Raw genomic sequence first — 13,995 nt, 5'->3', positions numbered from 1 at the left:
AAACGATTAAAAAAACCTGATTTTATTTTTTTATTTAAATGACAGGTTCTATAGCACTATACACTTAGGATCTGAGAAAATAAATAGAACTTTTTCTTTTTTCATTCTTTTTTTCTTTCTTTCTTTCTCTCTCTCTCTCTCTCTCTCTCTCTCTCTTTCTTTCTTTCTTCCTTTCAGAAACACAGAGGGTACAAGTGTGTAAGGAGAGAGAAGGAGATGGAGAGCAAGCAAGAGCAAAAGTGAGAGAGAGAGAGAGAGAGAGAGAGAGAGAGAGAGAGAGAGAGAGAGAGAAGCAGGGCTTACTCAGGGCTCATGTTTTACCAGAAGCAGGGCTCATGCTCACCCAAAGTGGTACTCAAACTCACAAGCTGTGAGATCATGACCTAAGCCAAAGGCAGACACTTAACGACTGAGCACCCAGGTACCCAGGCACCCTAGAACCTATTTTCTAATAAATACATACATTTATGACTTGATAAAAGTAAACTTAATTAAAGAAATAATTAAATGTAGCAGGTTACATTTCAAAAACAAGGCAAAGCAATCCTTAAGTTACCCATATCTAAATTAATTAGCTATATGTTAAGTGTCACATAGGTGTTAGGGCTCTATTTGAAGTAATGAAGAAATATAAAAATAAATCTTGTCCACTGCTTTCAAAGACCTTTTTTTTTTCATTATGTAACTTTTACCAAAAGGAAAAAGAAAACAGTAGGCCAACATGGAGGAAACAAAGGATATGAGATAGGAAAGGTAAAGGGATTCTATTAGAAAGACTGCTGTGTTTTTATTTTTTGTCTGTGTGTTTTTGTTTTTTGTAATTTTTTTGTATATAGTTTATTTATTTTTGAGACAGAGAGAGACATAGCACGAGTTGGGGAGGGGCAGAGAGAGAGGGAGACACAGAATCTGAAACAGGCTCCAGGCTCTGAGTTATCAGCACAGAACCTGACGCGGGGCTTGAATCCACAAACTGTCAGATCATGACCTGAGCCGAAGTTGGACGCTTAACCAACTGAGCCACCCAGGCACCCCGTGGTGTTTTTCTGTTAGGCCCCATTTACTCATGTTGCGTATTTTGCTTCTGAATAAGCCAAAGATCCCATGTTCAGACTTCAACAAGAAAGCAAGGAAGTTAATCATTCTCTGACTTTTGTCCTAGGCCCCCAAACACTGGATAACACCTAACAGCCAGATCTCAAACATGTTTCAGGACATTAGCTTCAAACAAAACTTGGCTGATAATGACATCAATATCCCTACTCTTGTTAATTTATGGTTAGCACCTGTTGTTCACCTGATACTTGCCCTTGCTTGATTGGATCAGACCCTGATTTTCTGGAGGAACACATACACTAGCTCCTTGTCTAATATAAGCCCCTAGTCTCAAGCAATAAAGAGACATATTCTCCTTTCCTCTCTGGGTCTCCCAGACACTGTCTGCTATTCTCTATGTGTCACTGACACTATTTAGTACACTCTGTTTTCACTTTCTCTGGTTTTTGCTTGATTTCTATCCTGCATGAAGTCAAAGGTTATCTTGGCTGGTCTTGTGGGACCCTACCCTGGGTTCTTGGACTCAGCTTGCCTGCATCAGATACGTTTTAAGAAGCTAACTTCCCTTTGAAAATATGATGCAGAAAAATTTTTGAAAATGTCACAATTTAATTATTACATTCATACTATAAACATATAATCCAGAAACCATTTACACTGTTGAAAAGCCTTGAGGAAGAATGAAAATTTCTACAGAATTTATGAAGCCAGCATTCAATTTTAAAAAGTCCTGTACCCTTAATTAACATGAATATAATCATTATAAATGAAGAAGAAAAGAACATATAATTGTAACTTGAAGAATCATGTACCTTGACATGGTTGGTTTTGTTCCAGGAAAAAAAGATGATTACTGTAATTCACTATTTTAGTAAGTCAGTGGGAAAATTCATGCAATTATCTTAATTATTGTTGAAGTTAAACAAATAAGAAACTAATGTGTACTGTAACTTAAAACTAGTCACAGGGGCGCCTGGGTGGCTCAGTCGGCTAAACGTCTGGCTTGGGCTCAGGTCATGATCTCATGGTTTGTGGGTTCCAGCCCCATGTCAGGCTCTGTGCTGACAGCTAGCTCAGAACCTGGGGCCTGTTTCAGATTCTGTATCTCCTTCTCTCTCTGACCCTCCCCTGCTCCCACTGTCTCTGTCTCTCAAAAAAAAACTAGTCAAAAAAATCCAAAATTATTAAGAAAAATATTAGTATATGTTATAACAAATTAAACAAAAATAGCAAGACAAGAATAGACTCCATAAATAAAAATAAAAAGCAGTATCCTGTGGCAGAAAATATTGCCAAGTATAAATGCAGAAACACTAATATCCATAGCATTTAAAAAGGTACCATGTATTAATTAATAACTAAAAGAAAAAATACATGTTAGAAAAATGAGGAATGAAAATAAGAAGTTCAAATATAAGTCTTGTAAATATAAGAATGTATCCTCTACAGAGAATCAAATAAAAGGAAAAGTGAGCCATTTGGAAGATGAGTTTTCAAGCTGGTCCCTGGTAAAGACAATTAATTACTAGATTTCTGAGACTGTACACTTGTGAGACTGAATACACTGTGTCTTAATAGAGAGAATAAGGGAAGTATTACTCCTCATTTAATACTGTTCATTTTCCATTGATCAAAGTTTCACCACAGGGGGTGGTGCAAGTCTCCTGCACTTCAGTTTGTGCAGGGTGAATGGGTGGTGTTTGTGAATGGGTGGTGGGCACATTGCAGAGCACAAGGTGTACTACAGCTTTCTGTTCACAGGTCCATCCTGAACCAGGTAGCCAGATTCAGTTGCAATATATCTGTGGGCAGCATGAGGGCCTGGGGACAGTTGCTGCTCTGGAAACCTTGGCCTGCAGTGATGGCAAGGTGGATCATCTGGCTTGTTTAGGGTATCCAAATAAAAAAAAAAACAGAAAAGGTAATAATAAAACCTTTCCATCAAAGTACAAAAAATAATAGCAATAGTATTAAAAACCAAAATTCAATTAGGTAGATCTGAAGATCTAATTGGGTTGATGAAAGGATTCATATATGGGCAGCATCTCATCCAGCAAGCAGCCCTGCTGAGCTAAACAAAAGGAGTTTGTAAAGGTAGGGAGAGAGAGAGAGAGCGAGAGAGAGAGAGAGAGCGCATGGAAGAAAGAGAAGAAAAGAAGGAAGGAAGGAGGGAAGGAGGAGGGAAGGAAGGAAGGAGGGAAGGAGGGAAGGAAGGAGGGAAGGAAGGAAGGAAATGGATGGGTTTATTTGAAACAGCAGAGACATTGTAATTTGAGACAAGCAGACCGTGACAAACCACAGGCAAGCCCACTGAGAGTCTGAGGTAGATTGTATTTATGGGTATGGATGTAAAAATGGGAGAGCTCAGTTGGACTCAGTTAATTCAAAACCAAATGAAGACCAGCCTTGAAAAATTTCTGCTACATAATGCATCCAGTCATACAAACAAATCTCAATTCAGCCCATTTTGTGGGTCCAACCTCCCATTCATGGGTCATCTCTCGTTCATGCCTATAGCAAAATTTCTTAAGGTTAATATGAGACAACTTTTGGTCAACTTCCCATCATCCAAGAAAATTCCAATACTATCATTTTGTTGTTGTTGTTGTTAATTAAGCACTTAAGAGAATTCAGTCTCTCAGTCCTTTTATCTTCCTGAGCACACATGCATGGAATTCTACTTCCAGTTCTACTTAAAACTGATTTTTTTTCACACTTCTTTATGCAAACAAGCTTCAGTTCATTGACTTTATTCTTCACTGAGCAACTTAGCACCCTGTCTTCTTTCATTGCTAGATGTCTCAAATGAATAGTCTCTTCATTAGTTCCTCATACAACCTGCCCATCTAATCCCTTATTTATCAACCAGCTTACTTTTGGTTCCATTATTCAACAGAATCTTTCTGTTCAAATGTCACCAATCAACAACTTATTTCTCAATCCCACTATCTTCATTCTTGAAATTCCATAAGAATTGGTCTTTCTTGGATACATAAAATAAGAATAATTTGCCAAATTTAATGGCAAACTTTGAACTTTCATTTTGCTTATGACCTTCTGAATCAATCTAAATAGGGACACAACCCTGTTGTAACTCTTCTATGAGTTGGTGTTGTTCTAAGTATAATAAATAAAATCCTCAGGGCACCTGGGTGGCTCAGTTGGTTAGGCGGCCTACTTGGGCTCAGGTCATGAACTCATGGTTCGTGAGAGAGAGTTAGGCTCTGTGCTGACAGAGGCTGGAGCCTGATTCTGTGTCTCCCTCTCTCTCTTTACCCCTCCCCACTCATATTTGTGTCTCTCTCTCAAAGATCACTAACATTAAAATAAATAAGTAAATAAAATCCTTAACATGCTTTACACATTGGCTACAGTTTTTCACCTATTTTACCTCCCATTAGTATCTCTCTTAATCTGTGTGCCCTAATCCAACTTTTCTCCAGTTTTTCAAAAATACCATCTTCTTTCAAGGATTTGTTACAGAGGCTTTTTCTTCTGCCCTCCCCCATGCCTAAGTAACTTCTATTTGGCTTTCAAAATTCTGTTCAAATTTTATTTCCTTGGGATCATCTAATCTAACTTCCCCAGATTAGATCTCACTTATATATACTGTCAACATAGTTCATGTGTTAAATTAATGAACAACATTGTATTATTAGCTAAAGTCCATAGTTCATTCATATTTCCTCAATGTTTTACCTTTTTCTGTCCCAGGATTTCATCACAGACACCACATTATACTTATTTTATACCGTGTCTCTGTAGGTTCCTCTTGGCTATGACAGTTTCTAAGACTTCCCTTGTATTTGATGACCTTACCAACTTTGATGAACTTGCAATTTTGATGACCTTAACTAATCAAGTGTTTTACAGAATGTCTGATAGAATTTGTCTGATATTTTTCATGATTAGATTGAGGTTGTCGATTTTTCAAAGAACAACCACAAATGTGAAGTGTCATTGTCATCGTATCACATCAAGGGTGCACGCTATAAACATGACCTATTACTATTGATATTGACTTTGGTTACCTGGGTTCATCAGGTTTCTGCACTGTAAAGGTTACCAGTCTTCAGCTTACACATTGGGAGTGGGGACTAATGTTCTCCTGCAACAGAAATTATTTGGAATTCTTCCCTAAGGGGTGTTTGTTATTCATTTATTCACTCATTCAATTATTTGTTATTCAATTATTCATTCATTCAATCCTTAAAATATATCAGTACAGACTCCTGGAATTTCTTACATACTTTGAGTTGTAATCCAATACTACTTTGGTTGCTAACACTGTTCCAGCTTTGGCCATGGGGAGCTCCTTCATTTGCTCTTTTGTCACTTTGACATATCCCTTCAATGTAGATTTTCTTTGCATTTTGACCACTTTTTTATTTTCTGGCTTATAAAATGCTTCAGGCTCATGTTGTAATTTCTTACTGTGGCCCTGGAATTAACTTCTTAAAGGAGCCATCATTCCTTTTGTTGGAAAATAATATTTCACAATGAAGGCTTAGGAATAAGTATGCTCATTTCATTTCTGATATTAGTAATGTGTGTTTTCTCACTTTTGCTCCCAGTTATTCCACCTAGAGATTTATCTATTTTAGTAAACTTTTCAAAACCATTTTTGTTTTACTGATTCTGTTTTTAATTTCATCAATCTATTCTCTAGTTTTTATTATTTACTTTTCTTCTTATTTTATTCTTACATTGTGCTTCTTCCTCTGGTTTCCTAAGGTGGATAGTTAGATGTTGATTTTTGATATTTTTCTTTTTCTAATATAGACATTAATTCTGTAAATTTTCCTCTAAAAATTGGTTCTATGACTATCAGTCATAGTGATTTTTAAATCCCATGTCCAATAAGTCCAAAATGTATATCATATTCAAATTTGATTTGGATTCTTGCTTTGTCTCTCAGACTTTTTTTTTCCTTGTCTCTCTGCATGACTTATTTTTTTTCTATTTTTAATTGAAAGGCAGTCATGATATTTAGGGTAATAGGAACAGAAATAAATAAGTATTTGTTGTTAGATTATATGTTAATCCAGCAAAGAATAAGGTTATGTTTCACATTTCCTATAGCTATAGATAATAAGGGCTTCAAATTCTTCTAGTGTCCTTGTTTCTCTCTTCCCTATCATTTATGCTTTTCCTGAGAGACTCCTAAAAATCCTGAGCATTATAGGTCTTTCAGCTAATCTTCTGTTATTTATATAGTGCCCTGTTGTGGTGATAAGAAGTGGAGGAGAGAAAACATTCCTTAATATAATATAATGATTAAATGTCAGTCTTTAGTGGGCCTGTGTTTCTGGGCTGTGATCATAACAAGTATTTCTTATCTTCCCCATCCTCACATTCTTATCAGATCCTTGCTCTTACATGAGACAGAAAAGCTAGAGACAGTTGGAGTTGGGTACTTTCTCTTTCAACTATTCGAGATACGGCTACACAGTAAAGTATTTTTAAAAATATATTATTAAAATATGGTTGACATGTAATGTTATATTAGTTTCAGGAGTACAACACAGTGATTTCACAATTCTATATATTCTGTAATGTTCACCAGGATAAGTATTGTTACCATCTGCCATCATAGGTTTTACATTATTAATGGGTATTTCCCCAATGTTGTTCTTCTTAAAGCTGTGTTTATTTTATAATTGGAATTTCTTTTATCTCTGAGTCCCTGTCACCAATTTCACCCATCTTCCCACCTCCTCCTCTCTGGCAATCACCAGCTTGTTCTCTGTATTTATGACAAGATATCTGCAAATGATGTTTCTGATAAGGAGATAATATCCAAAATATACAAATAACAATACAACTGAACACACACACACATACACACACAAATAATTTAAATTAAAAAAGTGGGCAGAGGACCTGAATAGACATTTTTTCTAAAGAACACATACAGATGATCAACAGATACATGAAAAGATGAGTAATAGCACTCATCATCAGGGAAATACAAATCAAAAACACAATGAGATATCTCTTCACTAAGAAACAAAAGTGTTGGTAAGGATGTGGAGTAATAGAAACCCTCTTGCATTGATAGTGGGAACGTAAACTGGGGCAACCACTATGAAAAGCAGTGTGGGTGTTCCTCAAAAAAAGTAGAATTACTATAATCTAGTAATTCTACTACTGAATATTTACCAAAGAAAATGAAAACACTCTAGTAACGTCTTCTTCATGCAGAGTATGCCTTGTAATAGAGAATGCACTAGGCATGTTCCCAAATAGTTACTTTTCCTCTCTCCCTGTCAAAGACTTGACATGACTATTATTAGGTTTTCATCATGAGAGCCTGATGAGATTCTTGAAAGTAAAACCTAAGAAAATGTGGGTAACTTTGTAAAATTAGAGTATCCACTATTTTCTCACTTTCATGCTAGTCCACATTCAGTCTCTAGTTATTCAACAACATTGCCATTTATGTGCTCCCACCAATTTATGGCCCTAGAATTTTCTTCCATGTAAGCTGATATCATCTGTGTTTCTTGCACTTATCTTTTCTCCTCACTTGCCCTACTACCTCATTTCTCTGATAGGTTCAAAAATTTGTTGATTTTCAGTTTCTTTTCAGCTCTTTTTCTTGCTATAAAAAAGGAAGTGATGTTGGGGCAGACACATAGAGTTCATTGCCATTTGACCTCTTCACTTTTCTATACATATACATATAAACATAAATCTAAAATTTATAAAATTGCACCATAGTGTGTGTGTACATAATATATATATTAGAAAAAAAATAAAGGCAAGAGTCAAAATACCTGGATTAACTAGCTGTGTATTGACTAAGTTAATAACATCTCATTAAATTTTCTTGTAATAAACATTTTAAGAACTGAAAAAAATGGATTGAAGTACTAGTAATGGTTGAAAAAGTTAATAAGGAAGGAAGAGTGGAAGGAACAAAGAAAGGAGGGAAGCAAAAATAATAAGTAAATAATGGAAAGACATATACTGTTAGGGAATGAATTATGTGTGCTGTCAAACTTACATGTTGAATCTTAACCTAGATTCAATGTGGCTACACTTGGACTAATGAAGTAGTTAAGGTTGGATAAGGTTATAATCCAATACAATTGTAAGGAGACGCATCAGAGAGCTTGCTCTCTCTTTCTCTGCTGTGTAAGGATACTGCTAGAAGGTGGCTGTCTGCTAGCAAGTAAGATACCAAATAGCCTGGAACTGTGATCCTGAATTTGGGCTACCAGATTTGTGAGAAAATATAATTGTTTTTTAAAACATATAATATACGGTATTTTGCTATGGCAACATGAACTAAGACATATAGACTGAAAACAATTACCTTAGAGGGCTATTTGAAAGAAAAACCAAGATATAAAAATATAATAACAAAATAGTAAAATAGTAACTATTATTTTATAATCATATACAGATACATTTATCAAACATTATACCTATAACCATCAAACAGTAACGTTTTACTGAAAATTTTAATATCTACTTTTATTTCTAAGAATCCTATCATAGGGAATAAAAGCATTCATACTCTCAGCTACAAATATAAAAATCAACAACCCTTACTTACAACCCTCAATAAAAAATTTAATCTATAGCCTTTCAAATCAAAATATTTTGAGCCATATCAAGGTCAGGAGGCGCTAAGACTAAACAAAACCGGAAAATCACAGTGACTTAATGCAAAAAAAAAAAAAAAAAAAAAGATTGACTTTGCTCTCACACCAGATGCCTTACCTGGGTTAGCAAAGAAGCTCTATTAATCTTAGTGATTAAAGGATTCCAAATGACAATGACAACTATCACATATTCTCCCACCATCGCCAGAACAAAGGGAAAAAAACATAGTTAATCATGGATAAGCTCTTAAATATCCTTCCAGAGAGAATTAAAACCATTTCCAGTCATAACATGTGGCCCATAATATCACATGGCCGTGCCTAACATTGAAGGAGGAGTAAATTCTTATCACATGTCATAAAGCAGACCAACTACTGTGGGTACACGGGTGGCTCAGTTGGTTAAGTGTCTGACTTCCACTCAGGTCATGATCTCATGGCTTGTGAGTTCAAGCACTGTGTCAGGCTCTGTGCTGAAAACTCAGGGCCTGCTTCAGATACCGTGTCTCTCTCTCTCTTTCTACCCCTCCCCTGCTCATGCTCTGTCTCTTTCTATCTCTCAAAAATAAATAAATATTAAAAAAATTTAAGAAGACAGATGACCATAAATAGAGCTATGAATACCAGTGACACTATATTTTCCTGGACACAAGTTGCACCTGTTTGAACATTCAATAAAATTGACCATATTAATTTATATCTTTCTATCTTAAATTACACTTGAGAAAATATATTAAGACATTTCAATATTTCAGTAAGCACACAGATATTAACTGCTAAGAAATTACATATGCATTTTTTCAATTTAAAAAAAAACAACTAGTTTTAATCTGTCACTGATAATAGCAGACCATTGCTTGACAAAAGATGTAATATACCAATTTTTCATGCTATTTAAAATTCGTGAAGCCATATCTAGGCAGACAAATGGTTATTAACTTCTAAGTTGCTTTATTGATTCTAATGACAAAAATGCAGGCTTTGTAGCTGCAATTAAAGTGAATTTTCTAATGCCTATTAAGTTGTACAGGTAGTTTTGAGTAGTTGCACATCTTGTAATTTTTCAAAATATCATATTGCATTATTGAAGAGAGAAAGCATTTCTCAAACACATTTCTCAAGAAAAGGTGCTTTCATTTTATTACAATACCACATTATATCAAATATATGGGCCTCTATGTAGTTGGCTGGATAGTTGGTGTTCTGAGTGACTGGGGAAAATTTTAGAACTGTAAATAGTTCACCTCTTATAGTTTACTTAGTGATTTTGAGCTCCTCAAATAACATGATAAAGTCTATTTCCCCCATTTGTTTCTTCCCCCCATTTCTTTTTTTTAATAGTTTTTAATAGTTTTTTAATAGTTTTTTTAATAGTTTTTTTTAATAGTCAAATTGGTTTCCATACAGCACCCAGTGCTCTTCCCCACAAGTGCCCTCCTCCATTACTACCACTTCCCTCTCTCCTCCCTCCAACCCTAGGTTCCTTTTCAGTATTCAATAGTGTCTCATGATTTGCATCCCTCTCTCTCCCCAACTCTCTTTCCCCTTCCCCTCCCCATAGTCCTCCATTAGGTTTCTCCTGTTCTCCTGTTAGACCTATGAGTGCAAATATGTGGTATCTGTCCTTTTCCACCTGACTTGTTTCGCTTAGCATGACACCCTTGAGGTTCATCCACTTTGCTACAATGGAGTCTCCCTCCACCCCCATTTCTTAAACCTAGGTAGGACTTTTGACTTGCATTGACCAATGGAAAGAATCAAATTTGAATCAGTGCCATATCTGAACCTGAAAAGGGGGTGCCTGGGTGGCTCAGTCAGTTGAGTGTCCAACCTTGGCTCAGGTCATAATCTCAGGGTTCATGAGTTCAAGCCCCACATCAGGCTTTCTTCTGTTAGTGCAGAGCCTGCTTTGGATCTGGGACAGAGCAGTCTGCTTTGGATCCTCTGTCCCCCCTCTCTCTGCCCCTCCTATGCTCATGTTTGCTTTCTCTCTCTCAAAAAATAATAAACATTGGAACAAAACAAAACAAAACAAAATCTAAAAAGGGTAAAGCAGCTTGCATGCTTCAGCTTCTCTTTACTTATCTGCTGCAATATGGCACCAAGCCCAGGTCAGTGGGCTAGTAAATGAGGGACTCCATGTAAATGGGCTGAGTCAATCTAACTTACACTTCTTAAACTAGTCAGCCTATACTGCCAAGCTATAGCCAACCTTCCAGCTGACCACAAATGTATCACTAAGACTGATCATCATCCAATCGTAGCCCACATGAGAAAATAAACCAGCTAACAAATAAACTCCTAGGCAAAAAATAAACATTTGTTGTGGAATGCCACTGAGATTTTGGTTTTGGTTGATATATAGCATTAATTGTGGCCATAAATAATTCAAACATTTTTACATGCTTATAAGAATTTGACTCTTGCAAGTATTTAGTGTTAATACACATGCACAGGGACATTTCAGCTATATGCACTTTCATTCCAGTAAATTTATTTTTACTAAAATATGTACTTAAATAGGCCAAGCTTCATGGACTTGAAATATATAAAGCTTTATGGGCAGCAAAGATATATAAGGAGCAATGATTTTATTACATTTCAAGTATATAGTTCTGTCTTTATTGCTTGACTTTTTTTGCTTTCCAGAACCACTTTTTGTTCATTATATAAAAATGAAACTTCTTATTTACATTAAGCCATTGATTTTATTCAACTGGAAAAAGAATGACTTAATTCTAGGTATTCTCATTATTTTCTGCAAGTATTATTTAGAATGATTTTTTTTTACTGAGTGAATTTCTGTTTGCAAAGGAATGAGCGGGATGATAAAAAAATATAAACAGAAAGATGAGAGGAAGGGTGTTTGTTTTCAATGCTTAATATGTTTTAAGAGCAATGCATATTTTTAATCCTAAACTTTATTGGAGTTCCTAACTCAATTAATGTCTCAGCCTCAAGTGGTATCTGCTGAATATCTGACTTAAAGAATAAATAATGAATGAATTTCAGAGATATTCATTTTTCATAACATAACTGATACATCTTTGGAATGGTTTCCTACACTCTTGTTAGCTGCTATCCACTTCATTAAAATAATTATGTCATATTAATTAGCATATGACAGCACATTCTAATGGCTTTACAGGCATATATTTCTCAGAATTTGATTATGTAAAAAAAAAAAGAGAATGAAGAGAGAGTGAAAACCAAACTTAGATCAGGTAAAATAGGTTTATTGGCTCATGAAATTGAAAAGTGAGAAGTAAAAAAGATACAAATTCATTGAGAAGAAGTGGATCCCAGATGACTTGAGTGCTCAAGTAGAATCAACTGGTCCCAATCCGGGTGGAAGAGCTACTGCCACCTGATTGACAACCTCAACAAAATTACGTAGGGCAGAGGAAAGAAACCTTTAAAAATTAAATATTCTCAGAGAAAAAAATATATTTCTACAAAGAATTTATTTGGCTTTTTTTTTTTTTTTGGTACGTATCTGTTGTTTTCAATTTATAGATCAGGAGACTGAGTAGATAGAATTAGAATACTGGTCTAAACCCAGAGAGCCCTGAAGATTAGACATACTGAATTTTTTAGGCATTAAAATGTAGTATTAATTACTGTTATTTTACTGGAATAATGTGGAGGGATTAAGATACATTTAGAAATGAAATTAGGCATGTGTTTTGGTTTTGATAAAAATATTTCTATACAAAATATCTTTGTGTACATATAAATATTTCAAATTTTTCTTCATACTTATAAAATACAATGTTTCCTTTTTTAGAATTTTTTTTCCTTTTGCTTTCCTTTCAATCTTCTCCTCTTCCTCTTTCTTACATCTTCCTCTTTAGGGAATATAAAGTAGCTTTTTTACCTTAAAAAGAGGAAAGAAAATCTTATGCCATAAAGAGTAATAAAGGCATAAAAATGCTTTTGCAATGCATATAATTAACTGATCTATTCCAGTAAAAAAAAACTAAGACGGTGATAAACAAAAATTTTCTTATTTTCTAACCTATCAATCTGTGAAGGTTGATCGAGATGGCTGAATTCATCTAATAGTATTAATTTAGATGCCCCCACATTGAAACATGAGATTAAAGGAAACAAGCTTCACCTATTAGATTGCATATATGTGCGTCTTATGTGTGTGTGTGAGTGTGTGCATAAATATATATGTTTATACGTATATTTATATATTTCTTTCAATCCATTAAGCTCACATATTATGCAAGAGCATCTAGTGGATGTCTATTTCTCACTTTCATATGGTAACACCTTTGAATAGCTTTCTGGAACTCCCGCTCTACTCTATGTGGGATCTTTGCATAGAAAAACGCTGACATGGTTCAGAATAGTACCTTATATAATTTAGATTTAAAAGTACACAATGCTAGGGACGCCTGGGATGCTCAGAGAGTTAAGCGGCCAACTTCAGCTCAGATTATGATCTCACGGTTTGTGGGTTTGTGCTAACAGCTCAGAGCCTGAAGCCTGCTTCAGAATCTGTGTCCCCCTCTCTCTCTGACCCTCCCCAGCTCGCACTCTATGTCTCTTTCTCAAAAATAAATAAACATTAAAAAAATAAAAAAAGACTATACAATGTCCAAAATAAAAACAATTTGCCAATTTATTTTCTTATTAAATATTTATAAATATGTTATAGTATAGTTTACATTAGAAATTCTTCAATGAAGTAAAATAATAAGTATTTCTAGTCAATAAAATGAAGCAGGGAGAAAATGACACAAGAAAAAAATCTATCAGCAAACACAGAATAATTTATTTAAGCCATAACACAGACAAAAAGATAGACAAAATTATTACTTACAATTAATATGCCAGAAAAAATGTTTTGGATTTTAACTATGAATGCTAATTTGGAAACTAATATAATAAACCATATTCAAACTGTAAATTCAGCAAAATAAAATGATTAATAATATCAATTAAAATATCAATTGATAAATAAAATGTAATTTAAAATACTGGGCACTATATGTAAGTGATGAATCACCAAATTCTATACCTGAAACTAACATTGCACTGCAAGTTTTAGGAACTGAAGTTTTTTTAAGTTTATTTATTTTTGACAGAGAGAAAGCAGGAGAGAGAGTGGGGGAAGGGCAGAGAGAGAGGGAGAGAGAGAGAATCCCAAGCAGGCTGAATGCTGTCCACTCACAGCCTAATGTAGGGATCAGTCTTACAAACCGACAGATCATGATCTGAGCTGAAATAAAGAGTGGGACACTTAATGGACTGAGCAAATCAGGTGCCCCTAACAAACTGGAATTTATATATAAAGTTGAAGCAGAATATTTAC

Source organism: Suricata suricatta, chromosome 1 (assembly GCF_006229205.1).
Source record: "Suricata suricatta isolate VVHF042 chromosome 1, meerkat_22Aug2017_6uvM2_HiC, whole genome shotgun sequence".
In the NCBI taxonomy this organism is placed as follows: Eukaryota; Metazoa; Chordata; class Mammalia; order Carnivora; family Herpestidae; genus Suricata; species Suricata suricatta.
Note: the sequence above shows the minus strand (reverse complement) of the source record.